Below are 14973 nucleotides of genomic sequence, written 5' to 3' on the forward strand. Positions count from 1 at the left end.
AATAGCCAATAAAGGCTTTTCTTTTGATTATTGAGAAGGGTATGAATAATTCTGGACTGGACACTTTTTGCTCAAATGTAAATAAAAGCTAAAAAATGTTTTGTTTTTTTCCCCACAATAATACTTCTTGTACATTGTCTTATCTTTTGGGAGACACACGTCATTTCCCATCAAAAAATTACTTGCTGGTTGAATAAAAGTAACTTTAAGTCAAAATTTGCCAGGTGTATGAATAATTATGGGCAGCACTGTGTGTATATATATATATATATATATATATAGAGAGAGAGAGAGAGAGAGAGAGAGAGAGAGAGAGAGAGAGAGAGAGAGAGAGAGAGAGAGAGAGAGATTGAGAGAGAAGAAGATACTGCTTGCTTGGCACTTGGAATTTGAAAACAGATGTTTTCACCCGCAAAAATGATCAAAGCCAGGAAACTGTCAGGACCATGGTTATGACATCACACTGTGGGAGGGGTTTCACCACAGTATCAGCCATACAGACCTCCCTGACGATCTGTTTGAGAAAAGGTTAATATTTCTCATAGAAAAGGTGGTATTAGCTACTGATTGGGAATAATTAATATTGTAAATATATAAGTATTTTTTATAATTATATTATTTTCTATATAGCTGTATTCTTAGCATAAAGCTGATTGTAGACTGTAGATGTAGCCAGAAAGTGATAGTAATCTGATCTGACCATATTTGGAGAATGGAAAGATGATTGCAGATATTGTTTCCCCATCATGTTTGACTTTTCTTATGCCTGGTACACACCATGCAATTTCCCATCAGATAGACGGGCGGAATCGATTATTTCTAACAGGTCCAATCTGATTTCCAATCATTCTTCTGATCGATTTTCCGATCTCTTCTATACAAAATCGATCAGAAAAATGATTGTAAATGAGATCGGGCCTGTCTGACGGGAAATTGCATGGTGTGCACCAGGCATAAGTACCAAGATCTCATCAATGAATGTCATCCGACCTTAAGCTATCGGGAGTTCCCCATAGCTATAAGATTGATAAACAGGGCCATCTGTGATCAAACGCCTGGGAATATCTCAAAGGGATTGTGCTGCGGTTTGAGGTTCTTTCGTACTGTATCTGTGTACATCTAAAACCAGTGAAAACAATAAATTGTGAAATGCTTATTTGTAATCGTTTGTTTTGCATTTTTGTGCTTAAAACCAAATTTAAATAAAAAGGGAATGGAACACATAATGCAACCAAAACAACATTTGCAGCGGTATGAGATGTAACACACACAAAGATGCAACTGACCAACTAACACTGCACATGAGTACTCTCTTTCGCTGAAATTAAGACATCCCCTGAAAGTAAGCCCTAGCAGGAATTTCGAGCATGGTTCAAATATAAGACCTATCCCGAAAGTAAGCCCTAACAGCAGTAAGGGCCTGTTTTCACTACACGAAGATTGGATGCAGAATGGATGCAGAAAAACTGACTCCAATGAATGCATGTGGGACTGTTTCCACTAGACACGATTTTTCTAATGCAGATTTTCCCATAGGCATTCATTGGAGTCAGTTTTTCTGCATCCATTCTGCACCCAATCTGCATGTAGTGGAAGCAGGCCTTAAGGGAAAAAAGTATGTCAACGTGTGTTTCTACTGGAGCCGAGATCTCGCGGGCAGGACCATGGCTTCCTCATTGGGCCAATCACTGCACTCACTGCTGATCATGATCGTCACCATAGGCTAAAGATTAGGGACACAGCGGTATGGAGCTGGGGCAAACAAGAAGATGCATTGGAGGACATGGGGGTCAGCGCAGCATGGAGCTGAGTGTAACAGGAGGATGCAGGTGGACATCAGAGGACACGGAGGAGGACATGGGGGACACAGGGAGGACAGGAAATAGAGGAGGACACGGGTACAGAGGTGGACACTAGGAGGACACTAAAGGTACAAAGAGGACACAAGAGGTGGATCCAGCAGAGTAAGAGGCAGCACAGTGGGGAAGGCAGGAGGACACACAGCGCAGTAACTTGTGTGTTCATAGAAATATAAGACATCCCCTGAATATAAGCCCTGGCACATCTTTTGGTGCAAAAATTAATCTAAGACACTGTCTTATTTTCAGGGAAACACGGGTATGTGCGCTTTTACCAACACACAGTTCTACATTTTAACTACAGAATCTATTGCATCGCAGTGCAACATTACAGCGCAATGTGTACGTGTGAAAATACCTCTAGGCTAGGTTCAGTGGGGGTTGTGTTGCATTCCCTGTAACAGCAGGAACTCAACACATCGGGGAAAGTAGCACCTCACGTTCCATCGTATACATTGAAGCAAGCAGTCAATGAAAAGAAGGAAAGATTTTACAATGTACATTTTCTCTACAGTTCCTCTTTAAAGGACACCCAAGGTGACATGTGACACGATGAGATAGACATGTGTATGTATAGTGCCAAGCACACAAATAACTAGGCTGTGTTCCTTTTTTATTTTCTCTGCCTGAAAGAGTTAAACATCGGGTATGCAACTGACAGTTTCTCACTGGGTCAGACTATAGCATAACCCTCACTGATAAGGAATTACAGCTATAAAACACTTTCCTGTCAGTAAATAGCTTATGAAAGCAGAAAAAGATTAAAAGGGTCAATAATTCATAGATTTGAGCTCTGGCATACTTCATTTAAGGGGTCATTGAACAGAGACAATGATACATTAAAAACTTAAAGGGATCCAAGAAGCTCCTGGCTTCAAATAGCTGCAAGGGCTGCCATTGTTCAGGAGCTCACCCCCTGCTATTTTAGCACTGCTATTATCAAGGCTAGGTGTGAAATTCTTCAACTGTAACTGATGTTTTCTGTTTGAAGTACAATGGGGGTTTGTTTGTGGTCAATTAAGTCTAATGAGGTGATTTCTTATCTGTCTTCCACCATCTCCTGCTCAGTGACCTCAGGTCCTTTATGAAGTGGCTAATTTAACCCTTAGATGTAAAAAAAAATGAGGTAAAATGAATAAATTACATTTTTAGAATGCATTTTTAATTTGCTATAGAGCTGCCCTGGGTATTAAAAATGATGCTCGGTTCACTTTAAAAACTAGATTTAATTATAAAATAAAACTGTGGGATAGCTAAAAAAAAGTCATTTTTAGGAGAAGAAGGATAGATACAATGGTTTTTCTCATCAGTTTATTTTCACCTTGGATGTCGTTTAAATACTGTAACAACTTCCATTTCTTTCTTATTGCAGTCTGAAACATGAACATTTGTATTGGGTGATCTGTATATTGTATAAAATAAGAACTTACAAATCCAGGAGATCAGTGGTGGCCCCTTCCTCAGTGCTGTCACTCTGCAGTCTCTTCTCACTATCCCCTCTTCTCCTTCGCTGGATGGTTGGCTGTGTGCCTGACTTAACATCTTTATGGAGATGGTGTCAGGGCCTCCTGTAATGACAACTAGTCTGTGAACACATAAGGGTTTTCTGTCAGTGCTTCTAGCAGTCTGCTGTCTATGTGCTCAATACAGCTGAGTGAAAGAGCAGCTTATATCAAATTAGTCAGGGAATTTGTAATGACCCTGTTGATCCTGGCATCGTTTTATGGTGTGGTTGCTCTCAAGGTATGCATAGGCGTGACTAGGGGTCATCACGTGGGCACCCCAAGGGATGATGGGCTGCCACCCCTACGGGTTATCTATTGGAAATCTGATGTATCATGTGAATAAATATTACTTATTTTCAATTGAGTGTGCGGAACTCCTGAATTTCATCTGTTTGGTTTTCGAGTTGTTGGACGGAAGTATAGTTTGATGTGCAACTTTTTGACTGCACTTTGAACCTAGTGGTTGGTTTGTCCCACTGATGACAGAAAGTACAGGAAGACAAGTTTGGAAAGGGCAGGACTGACTGATCAGGAAGGAATGGCAGGCGAAGCAGGTGGTTTTGGCACATGGAGCTCAGTGCTGGGCGCCATTGCCAGGCGCCTCATAGCAGCAATGTAATGCTGTGCGGGGCGCGTAAGGGTAATTTGGGGCTCCGGCCCTTGCCGCACCCAGAATTACATATCCCTCCGAGTTGCGACATCTTGGAGGTGGACTAGTATTTAATGCCGCCATGGGAGTTTTGCGGCAGCAGGGAGAGCCATTATTCGGCTCTCCTGGTGCCCAACTCACCGACGATGCGTACATACATACCCCTGGCAGGACAGGCTGGGCAGGATGGACTGGACAGAAGGGACCGTCAGGAGGGGCTTACAAGCAGGGGTATCAGTGGAGAACGGTGTGACAACAAGCTGTGACATAATACAAACATTGGGGCCAATCACTGCACTCCCTCAGTCACTGGGAGTGCAGTGATTGGCCCCAATGACAAGCGTGGTCCCGCCCTCGGGAATATCAGCACCTGTAAGGAGCCAGCCCAGCAGGAGCAGTTGTAATTGGAGGTCTGGGGCAGCGCCTCCTGCCTGATTTGTCGATGGGTCCTGCGGCTACTTCCTCATCATCGGAGCTGCTGGCTGCAGCATGAATGTAATCGAAGGAGTTGGGGCAAAGGCTATAGTATGAAGGACACAGGAGGACACTGAACTCAGGGACAGGGACACCAGCCTCAGTCCACTCCTTGGGAAAGTCCACAACACTTTTGAATGGCTTTTTCCTGACATTCCTCTCCATGCTGCGGTCATCCCTGCTGCTTTTGCTTCTTTTTCTTCCACATATCTTTCTATTAATGTGCTTTGATACAGCACATTGGAACAGGGACGTAGCTAAGGGTAAGCAAGGGGGGGACATATTTCCCTGGGCACAGTACTTTGAGGGCGCTCAGTGGGGCTGCTGCACCCCCACATGTGTGAGAGGCAGCTTGCTGACCACCTGAAATGCCACCGCTTCTCTCCCTCCCTTTGCAAGTGGAATGAGTAAACATTAACACCAGAAGACTCCCTGGCTCCGACGTTGAATGGCAAAAACGTTGTCTTTGTCCCCGGCTGCTGAAAACTGTAGCTACGCCTCTGCTTTGGGAACATCCAACTTTTTTTGCAATGACCTTTTGAGGCTTTCCCTCCTAATGGAGGGTGTCAATGATGGTTTTCTGCACAACTGTCAGGTCAGTGTTTCCCATGATTGTTATGCCTACTGAACCAAACTGAGAGACCATTTAAAGGCTGAGGTACCCATTGCAGGTGTTTTGGGTTAATTAGCTGATTAGAGTCTGACACTTTGAACTTGATTCATTAAGCTGCGCTAGGGAACGCTCATTAAAAAGAAGGGCCGGCCACCATGCATGGCTTGCATAGCAGTGCGCGTTGCTATGTAAGGAGCGTGCCTTCCTTAGTTACGCGCGTTGCTTACATAGCAAAGCGCTTAACTTTAAATGCGGGTGGTCCTGTAAAGTATCACGAACACAATACTTTATTAGCAACTAAGTTAATTAACAGTTACTATGTATAGTAACTATGTTAATTAACATAGTAGCGGCCGCTAGTGAAGTATTGCATTCTTCACTGTAACACTTGCATTTAAAGATAAGCGCGTTGCTATGTAAGCAATGCGCGTAACCAAGGAAGGCACGCTCCTTACATGGCAACACGCACTGCTATGCAAGCCATGCATAGCTGCCGCCCCTTCTTTTTCACGTGTGCGCCCTCGCAGTGCATCAAGCCCTTTCAGCCTAGAATATTGAAACTTTTCACAATATTATAATGGTTTGAGATTTTGGGGGTTTTCTTAAACTCTAATCATCACAATTATAACAAATAAAGGCTTGAAATATCTCGCTTTGCATGTAATGAGTCTATTTCATATATTACTTTCACCTTTTTAGTTTAATCACTGAAATAAATGAACATTTGCACAATATTCTAATTTTTGGAACTTCACCTGTAGGTAGCTGGACTACTCTTCATCTTAAATGGTTCCAAATGCGTTTATCTTTACGTAATTCTGGGTCCACGCGAATAAATAAATATGAAGTATGGCTTTAGCTACCGGCGATAGATGAGTGATCTATAGCAGTTTGCTAAGTATACTCTAACTTTATGACTTTGTGCCTCATGATTTACTTTTCTAAGCTTGGCTGAAACTGATCTCCAAAAGCTTCCTTCCACTGCCAGGTATATAAACAGTATAAGCTGACATATTTATAATGTACATGTGAACATGGTGGTATGGCTGGGATTTACTATGGGGTCATCTGCTATATCTCTTCCTTGAGAAATGAACTCATTCCGCATTATATATGGCCAAACTGTAACCAGGTGATTGCAAAGGGCAGCAAGGCTACCTTCTCGTTGCCCGGGTGGGTCGGTCTTTTACCGCATCCCGTGCCTAGTGGAGTCACACCGCTCGCACATTGAAACACTTAAAAAGGATCTTCATGAGATTATGATTAGCAGAGTCTGGAGTTTTAACATGTTTCGGATATAGGCTGTAAAATGATTTAGTCATAAATGTGGCATATATTGCACAGAGGACTCATTAACCTTTGTCTGGCGTATTAGATCTGTGCGTTCCCATGACCCGGGTCACACGGTGATGAGCTTTCTAGTGTAGAGTGTCACAGAGGCTTCTTTAAGTAGATGAAGCCATCTGCATGGCCATTAGTTCTGGACTTAAGTAGTTTTCCAGTCCGCTCGCATATAAGTTTGTACAGTAATATGTTTAAAGCGGACCTGAACTCAGAACTCTTCTCTGCTCTAAAAGCTACGCAACAGCATAATAACCTTTAAAGATACTCTGTAACAAAATTTTGAGCCTTATTTCTTCTATTCTATAAGTTCCTATACCTGTTCTAATGTGGTCTGTCTTACTGCAGCCTTTCCTAGTTGAACTAAAGAGAATAGGATTAGCGTGGCACTTCTCCTCTCTAATGGGGGGTTTGTTGACTCCAGCCTCTCAGGCGGGCTTTACGTGGACAGGTGGTCAATAATATACTGACAGTCTTATTAGTATACAAACACTGTATGCAGGACGTGTGCTCCGCTGTTGTACTATGAAGGAAGAGATGTGAACAATGTAAAATGAAGAGCAGAGAGCGTGCATCATCCGTCCAGACTTGTGCATTTATTGCGGATAGGCAAAAACCAGTGCAGATACAATACGGTGCATAACATGATTCATCTGTATTACATGTTTGATGTGCATATCATAATTGGCAGACTTATCTGTATTCCCGTAATTAGCCCGTCAGTGATGGAGGTGGGAGCATGGGAGTGAGATGGGCCTAGCGACGGCCGTTTCGCGTCCTCCTGGACGCTTGGTCACGCTGCGCTCCACTAGGTGGAGCGCAGCGTGACCAAGCGTCCAGGAGGACGCGAAACGGCCGTCGCTAGGCCCATCTCACTCCCATGCTCCCACCTCCATCACTGACGGGCTAATTACGGGAATACAGATAAGTCTGCCAATTATGATATGCACATCAAACATGTAATACAGATGAATCATGTTATGCACCGTATTGTATCTGCACTGGTTTTTGCCTATCCGCAATAAATGCACAAGTCTGGACGGATGATGCACGCTCTCTGCTCTTCATTTTACGCCTTTCCTAGTTGCACAGTGACTGTGTTATCTCTGTTATATGATCTAATCTGTTTTCTTCTGTCGGGTCTGTCGGGCTCAGGCAGTCTGGCTGGAATGTGCTGTGCTGCTTGTGATTGGATAGAAGCTATACACACCCTCTCCAGGCCCCCTGCACACTCTGTATGACTCACACTCTCAGCCTATCATTTGTTATGTCTTTTGTTTGTAAACAGTGCATAAAACTGGCAATTACAAGCCAGGATTGCAGCAGGGAGTGGCAGAAACAGCACAGAGGGGCCCAGGAGAACATAATGAATAGAATGGTATGCTTTTTATTGTAAGAATTTTACAGTACAGATTCTCTTTAAACAAAAACATTAATTTGTTACAGTTGATACACATTCTAAAAAACATCTGCACTGTTTCTACTTCCTGATTCATGGAAGCAGAGATATTGTTTACAGCTTATGCTTTCAAATAAGCTTATCTGCTATGGCAGTCATGTGACACGGGTGTGAGAACAAATTACAACTTGTTATTAGACACATATGAGGGGGGATTAGACAGGCTAAACTCTCTAAATACATACAGGGTAAATTTATCTATGTTTTCCTTCTGTCCTGTGCAAGAGTTCAGGTCCACTTTAATAGAAAATTAGAATTTTCGTTCAGAAATTTTTGGGGGGTAATCTCTATATATTGCAAGGATTATTGTTAAACAATACTTCAGATATTGTTTGTACATGCAAGTACATTATAGGAAAACCTTGCTGCCATAGGATATAAAAGCATGATCACTGACTGATCAGTTCAATCACTGAGCAGTTTGCTGGATTTAGAGTCCATTGTGCCAGTCACAGATCGGTGTGTTAAGCTTTGTACATGGGCTCAACCACTGTCACCTTTAACGAGGAACTTAAAGAGAATCTGAAGCCTTATAAAATTGCTCTTTTTATTTAACATTCATCTTCTACATTATCACCCAAGCTAAAACGCCGCATCCCCGCCGCAGAACACTGTAATTAAACCACCCAAATCCTGGGGCAAAAATCCATGACTTTCAAAGTTGTGGATTTTGCTGCCTGGGGAGGCAGAGCTTACTGCTGTAGCTATGCTTCCATTCGCTATCTACACCTCTCACCCGCCCCTCTCAGTCCTGGAACCACCCTATAGGCCTCTGGGAAAACGACCGGGAACCTTCTGGACCTGGGTGGTCGCGCTCCTCCTGTGTTCCTAGTAAACTATAACAGCTAGCAAAAGATATGGCTATGATTAAGGAGCCATTGTGAGCTCCGATACGCGTGAGCCTTATGTGTATCTACTGATGAGACAATAAACTGGAGATTTCTTTATACCCTACCCATGGTGTAGCGGAACATCCTTCTTTGCAGCTAGCAAAAGACTAACACCTCTGGATGTCTAAGTGACATAGGAGATTGGGATGGTGGGGAAGCACCCAATTTTCCCGTGTGAGTCATCACAGGAGGTAAGGCACCTCTTTATATAATTTTCGATTATTTATATAATCCACTTCAAACATATGTTTTAGGTGCCTTCCCACCATCCCAATCCCCTATATTAACACTCAGATAGTAATTGGCTGTCTAGGCCAGTGTTCCTCAAACTATGGCCCACATGCCGAATGTGGCCCACCGAGACTTTTTCACTGTCCCCCCAAACACAAAATGCATTACTTATAGATGTGGCCCGCTGCACCTTTAAATATTGGCATCCCCACATATAGGATAGCAGTGCTGGCACCACCCATTCACATACTGTAGAAGCCAACGAGCAGTCATTTGCTGGCTTCCAATCCATTTCTGCATCAGGTGACGGTGCTGTCCAACAGCAGGTTGGCATCGCCGCATGCATCACTGTCTGGTGCACAATAAGTTTCTTTGGGTGCTGCATGACTGAATGGCTGCTGCTGGGAGTTCTCCTCCGGGCATGATTGGGGGAAATCAGTAGCTAGATTCTATGTAATGTTGTTCAACATCATTTTATGTATGTTCCGCCCCCCCAGCAGTCTGAAGTATGTTGACCCGGCCCTTGACCGAAAAAGTTTGAGGACCCCTGGTCTAGACAGTCTACTGCTGCTGTTCTAAGCCGCTGTTTGTTACTATTCTAAACTGTTTTCTTTATGAAAAATGTTGAATAAAAATATTCTTTAAAAAAAGACCTTTATCCAGACTTTTTAACAATACATACATTACAGGTGGAGAATATAGGAGATGAGACCATCTATGTTAAACTGGAAGAACTGCCACAAACATCTATACCCAGACATCTGAAAGGAAATATACGCCTTCAGTTATATCATAACTTGACAGTGACGGTGAATCATACTTTTCATTGACTTGTGCTTCATTGTATGCGATGCAACGTGTGAATAATGTGCGCCATGACTCTCATGTTTCATTGCTTTGGGTTCCTGCTGTTATAGGGAAGGCAATAGGCACTATGGACATAGTCTTAGGCCCCTTTTACACTGGCATGTTTTCATTGCATTGTGTTACCCATTTTTAATGCAGGGTGACATTAAAGCAATGAAAGTCTATGGGACATTTCACATCAGACGCGATGCGCCGGAAGCATCTGATCTGACGCTAGGTCAACATTGAATAATGGGACAGCATCTACGTTAATACACATTGACCGGAAGTCATGTAAGTCAGTGGTGATGCAGATATTTTAAGCTGTTTGGGGTTAGGGTTGCGGTGCACATGTGCAGACACCAATTTAAAGGGGAACTTCAGCCTAAGCAAACATACTGTCATCATGGGTGTAACAATAGGGGATGCAGCCCATGCGCCCGCGGGGTGGCCCGCTCGTGGCTGTTTTGGGGGCTTGGAGGGGTCGCACCATGAGGGGAAAGCTATGGCCACACTCGACAGGGAGGGGGGAAGGCCCCCCCTCCCTCACCTCGGGCTTTCCCCTCTGTGCTCCCCTCCAGCTTCTAGCTATACAAGTGCAGCGAGCGGAGCGGCAGGCAAACATACTCGCTGCACTTGTATAGCTAGAAGCTGGAGGGGAGCACAGAGGGGAAAGCCCGAGGTGAGGGAGGGGGGGACCTTCCCCCCTCCCCGCCGAGTGTGGCCATAGCTTTCCCCTCATGCTGCGACCCCTCCAGCCTCCCAAAACGGCCACGAGCGGGCCCTGGGGGGAGGGGGGCCCGCTCACAATTTCTGCAGGGGGGCCCGGGGACTCTTAGTTACGCCCCTGACTGTCATTAAGTTACATTAGTTATGTTAATTTAAAACGATAGGTAATATAATCTCTTACCCACCCTGTTTTAAAAGAACAGGCAAATGTTTGTGATTTCATGAGGGCAGCCATCTTTTTGGTTGAAAGGAGGTGACAGGGAGCATGAGACACAGTTCCAACTGTCCTGTGTCCTGATCATCCCTCCCAGCTTCAAATCTCAAATAAAAAAAAAAAAAATTGCACCAAAACAGCGGAACGCAAACAACAACATCAGAAATCCCATCATGCTTTTCACAGCATCCGGGGAAAAATGCCTGGGCAGATTTCTTTGATGGGGCGAAGCTTAGCGTCTGTGCAGCTAAAAATGAGGCTTGGGTAAGAAAAACAAAGTTCTGATGCTGTGAAACTGTTAAAGAAACACCAAGCCTTTTCAGTGCTCCTGAGTAGATTTTTTAGTTTGCAGGTTTCATGGATACCCGAATGGACATGTGACATGATGAGATAGACATGGGTATGTACAGTGCCGAGCACACAAATAACTATGCTGTGTTCCTTTTTTTCTTTCTCTGCCTGAAAGAGTTAAACATCAGGTATGTAAGTGGCTGACTCAGTCCTGACTCAGACAGGAAGTGACTGCAGTGTGACCCTTACTGATAAGAAATTCCAACTATAAAACACTTTCCTAGCTGAAAATGGCTTCTGAGAGCAAGAAAGAGGTAAAAAGGGGAATTTCTTATTAGTGAGGGTCACACTGTAGTAACTTCCTGTCTGAGTCAGGACTGAGTCAGCCACTTACATACCCAGGGCCACCTTCAGAAATTTCTGGGCCACTTACTGGGCAAACTAACTGGGCTCCCACTTCACCCCATGCCAAAACAATCTGCAGGGCCTGAGCACAGCCAGGTGACACACAGCAGACAGGGGGACACACAGAAGCATCAGACATGAGACAGCGGGAATTCAGGAGATGGGTACACACAGGAGGCATGGGGACACACAGGGGACAGAAGATGGGGGAGGCAGGGCGACAGAAGGCAGGGGTACACACAGGAAGCAGGGGGGCACACAGGGGACAGGGGGACACACAGGAGACAAGGGTATACACAGGAGGCAGGGTGACAGGAGACAGGGAACACACAGGAAACAAGAAATGGGAGGGCAGGGGAACACAGAGGAGAAAAGGGGAACACACAGAATGGCAGGGAGACAAGAGACAGGAGGGCAAGGGAACATACAGGAGGACAGGGGAACAAACAGAAGGCAGGAGGGCAGAGGAACAGACAGGAGGGCAGTGGAACACACAGGAGACAGGGAGACAAGAGGCAGGAGAGCAGAGGAACACACAGGAGGGCAGATGAACACACAGGAGGGCAGAGGAATCCACACAGGAGGGCAAAAGAATCCACACAGGAGGGCAAGGGAACACACAGGAGGGCAAGGGAACACACAGGAGGACAAGGACAAGGGAACACACAGGAGGGCAGGGGAACACACTCTGGCACCCACCAGAGAACCCTGAGCAGGAGGGGAGACAGCCAGTGAAGGAGGGAGATGGGCATAGCAGCGGAGTAGGGGGGAAGTTTCCCCCCCTTCCCTCACCAATGGGGCCCCCCTTCCTGGCTCTCCCCTCCAGAATCTGTAAAGTGTCGGACTCGCACAGAGAAGCCCAGACTAGCAGCACACAGATCAGCGCTCCCTCCGGTGGCTGTACAGCGGTAAGTCTCCGCCCAATATCAGCCGCTACTCACTGTGCAACACTTTACAGATTCTGGAGGGGAGAGCCAGGAAGGGGGGCCCCAAGGTGAGGGAAGGGGGGGGGGGACTTCCCCCCTTCTCCGCTGCTATGCCCATCGCCCTCCTTCACTGGCTGTCTCCCCTCCTTGAGACACCTACAAGCCTGGCTGCATATACTGGGGGCACTTATAGACCTAGCTACATATACTGAGGGCACCTATAGACCTGGCTACACTTGGGAGACCTATACACCTGGCTGCATATACTGGGAAGACCTATACACCTGTCTGGATATACTGGGGGCACTTATACACCTAACTACATATACTGGGTGCACTTATAGACCTAGCTCCATATACTGGGGCACCTATAGACATGGCTATACTGGGGACACCTATACACCTGGCTGCATATACTGGGGAGACCTATACACCTGGCTGCATATACTGGGGACACTTATACACCTGACTACATATACTGGGGGCACTTATAGACCTAGCTACATATACTGGGGGCACCTATACACCTGGCTGTATATACTGGGGACACCTATAGACCTGGCTATACTGGGGACACCTATACACCTGGCTACACATACTGGGGACACCTAAAGACCTGGCTATCTATACAGGAGACACCTATAGACCTGGCTATCTGTACTGGGGACACCTATAGACCTGGCTATCTGTACTGGGGACACCTATAGGCCTGGCTACCTATTCTGGAGACACCTGTAGACCTGGCTACCTATACTGGGGACACCTATAGACCTGGCTATCTTAACTGGGGACATCTATAGACCTGGCTATCTTAAATGGGGACATCTATAGATCTGGTTAGCTATTCTGGGGACACCTGTTGATTAGGCTATTTATACTGGGGACACCTATAGACCTGGATACCTGCACTGGGAAAACCTATAGACCTGGTTACTTCCACTGGGGATACCTTTTGACCTGGTTACCTATACTGGGGGCACCTATTTTGGGGGAAATGCTGCCAGATTAACTTTTTTTGGAGAACTGTTGCTGCCAGATTAAGTGTATTTTGAGAAACAGCTGCCAGATTATGTGTATTTTTGGGGAACCGCTGCCAGATTGTGTATAATGGGGGAACTGCTGCTTCCAGATTCTGTGTATTTTGGGGGAACCACTGCCGTTACATGTATTTTTGGTGATCCGCTGCCAGATTACGCATATTTTGGGAAGCCGCTGCCAAATTATGTGTATTTGGGGGAACCGCTGTTGCCAGATAACGTCTATTTTGGGGGAATGACTGCCATATTATCTGTATTTTGGAGGAACATCTGCCAAATTGCATGGATTTTTGGTGAAATGCTGTCAGATTACATGTATTTTGGGGGGAAACACTATGGCTGAGTTCAAACTTCCCCGGCAGACCTTTTACACCACTGCTAAGGTCATGTATATTTTGCCCCACTCATGACCACGCCCACATTCTGTTGCGTGACCACACCCATTTTTTGCATGCCGCGCAGGGGGTTTTAACAGTATAAAATATCACAATATAACATATTTACTGTTGTCAGTAAATTATTATATCTTAGTCTGTAAAAATATAACGTGAAAGGTGGGAAACACTGGTATGGGGGCCCCATGATCTCCTATTGCCTGGGGGCCCCATGAGTTGTCAGTCCGCCCCTGGGCAGGAGAACACAGGAGGCAGGGAGACAAGAGAGCAGGGTAACACACAGGAGGGTGGGGGAACACACAGGAGGGCAGGGAGACAGGAGGGCAAGGAAACACACAGGAGGGCAGGGGAAAACACCGGAAGGCAGGGGGAACACACAGGAAGCAGATAGACAAGAGACATGAGGGCAGGGGCACACAGGAGGCAGGTAGACAAGAGACAGGAGGGCAGGGGAACACAGGAGGCAGGGAGACAAGAGGCAGGGGAACACAGGAGACAGGCAGACAGGACACAGGAGGCAGGGAGACAAGGGACAGGAGGGCAGGGGAACACAGGATACAGGAGGGCAGGGGAACACAGGAGACAGGGAGACAAGAGACAGGAGGGCAGGGGAACACAGGAGGCAGGGAGACAGGACACTACAGGCAGGGAGACAGGAGGGCAGGGGAACACAGGAGGCAGGGAGACAGGAGGGCAGGGGGAACACACAGGACAGAGCAGTACTAACTCACCAAAATCATTGCTGTAAAAAGCAGTGGCAGCATCCCCTCTTCCTTCCTGGGAGGCTGACCATGCCAGGCAGTTGTCTCCCCAGCTCCAGGCCCTGGCCTCCTTCCTGTTTCTTCTCTGGGCTCTTTGCAAAAGGGGCGGAGCTACACAGAGCTCAGCCAGACAGAGTCCCGCAGCATAGTGATGATGCGATAAGCATCATCAGCCGGGGCTCTGAGTGCTGCGTGTATGTGCACTCACTGCACTGTCTCCAGCATGCAGAGACAGAGAGGGGGCCAGAGCACTATCGTTGGCAGCAGCTGCCTGGGGCCCGGTGTGTGTGCCACTGTTCATCGGGCCCTAGATTCACTGGGCCCGGTAGGGCCCTCCCCTCACTGATG

At 46.1% G+C, this 14973-nt stretch overlaps 1 long non-coding RNA gene across 1 annotated transcript in view; it reads right to left on the minus strand.

The window, feature by feature from the left end:
* The window catches only part of LOC137528480 (uncharacterized), a 137401-nt gene extending 122698 nt beyond the window's left edge, over positions 1-14703 (minus strand). The window contains exons 1-2 of the long non-coding RNA XR_011023409.1: positions 14596-14703; positions 3290-3427 (exon numbers count right to left, since the gene is read on the minus strand). This is a non-coding gene — a long non-coding RNA (uncharacterized lncRNA). The remainder of the gene's footprint in view (positions 1-3289; positions 3428-14595) is intronic.
* Positions 14704-14973: the final 270 nt, after the last annotated feature.

The sequence above is a fragment of the Hyperolius riggenbachi genome, chromosome 1 (assembly GCF_040937935.1).
Source record: "Hyperolius riggenbachi isolate aHypRig1 chromosome 1, aHypRig1.pri, whole genome shotgun sequence".
Lineage (NCBI taxonomy): Eukaryota > Metazoa > Chordata > Amphibia > Anura > Hyperoliidae > Hyperolius > Hyperolius riggenbachi.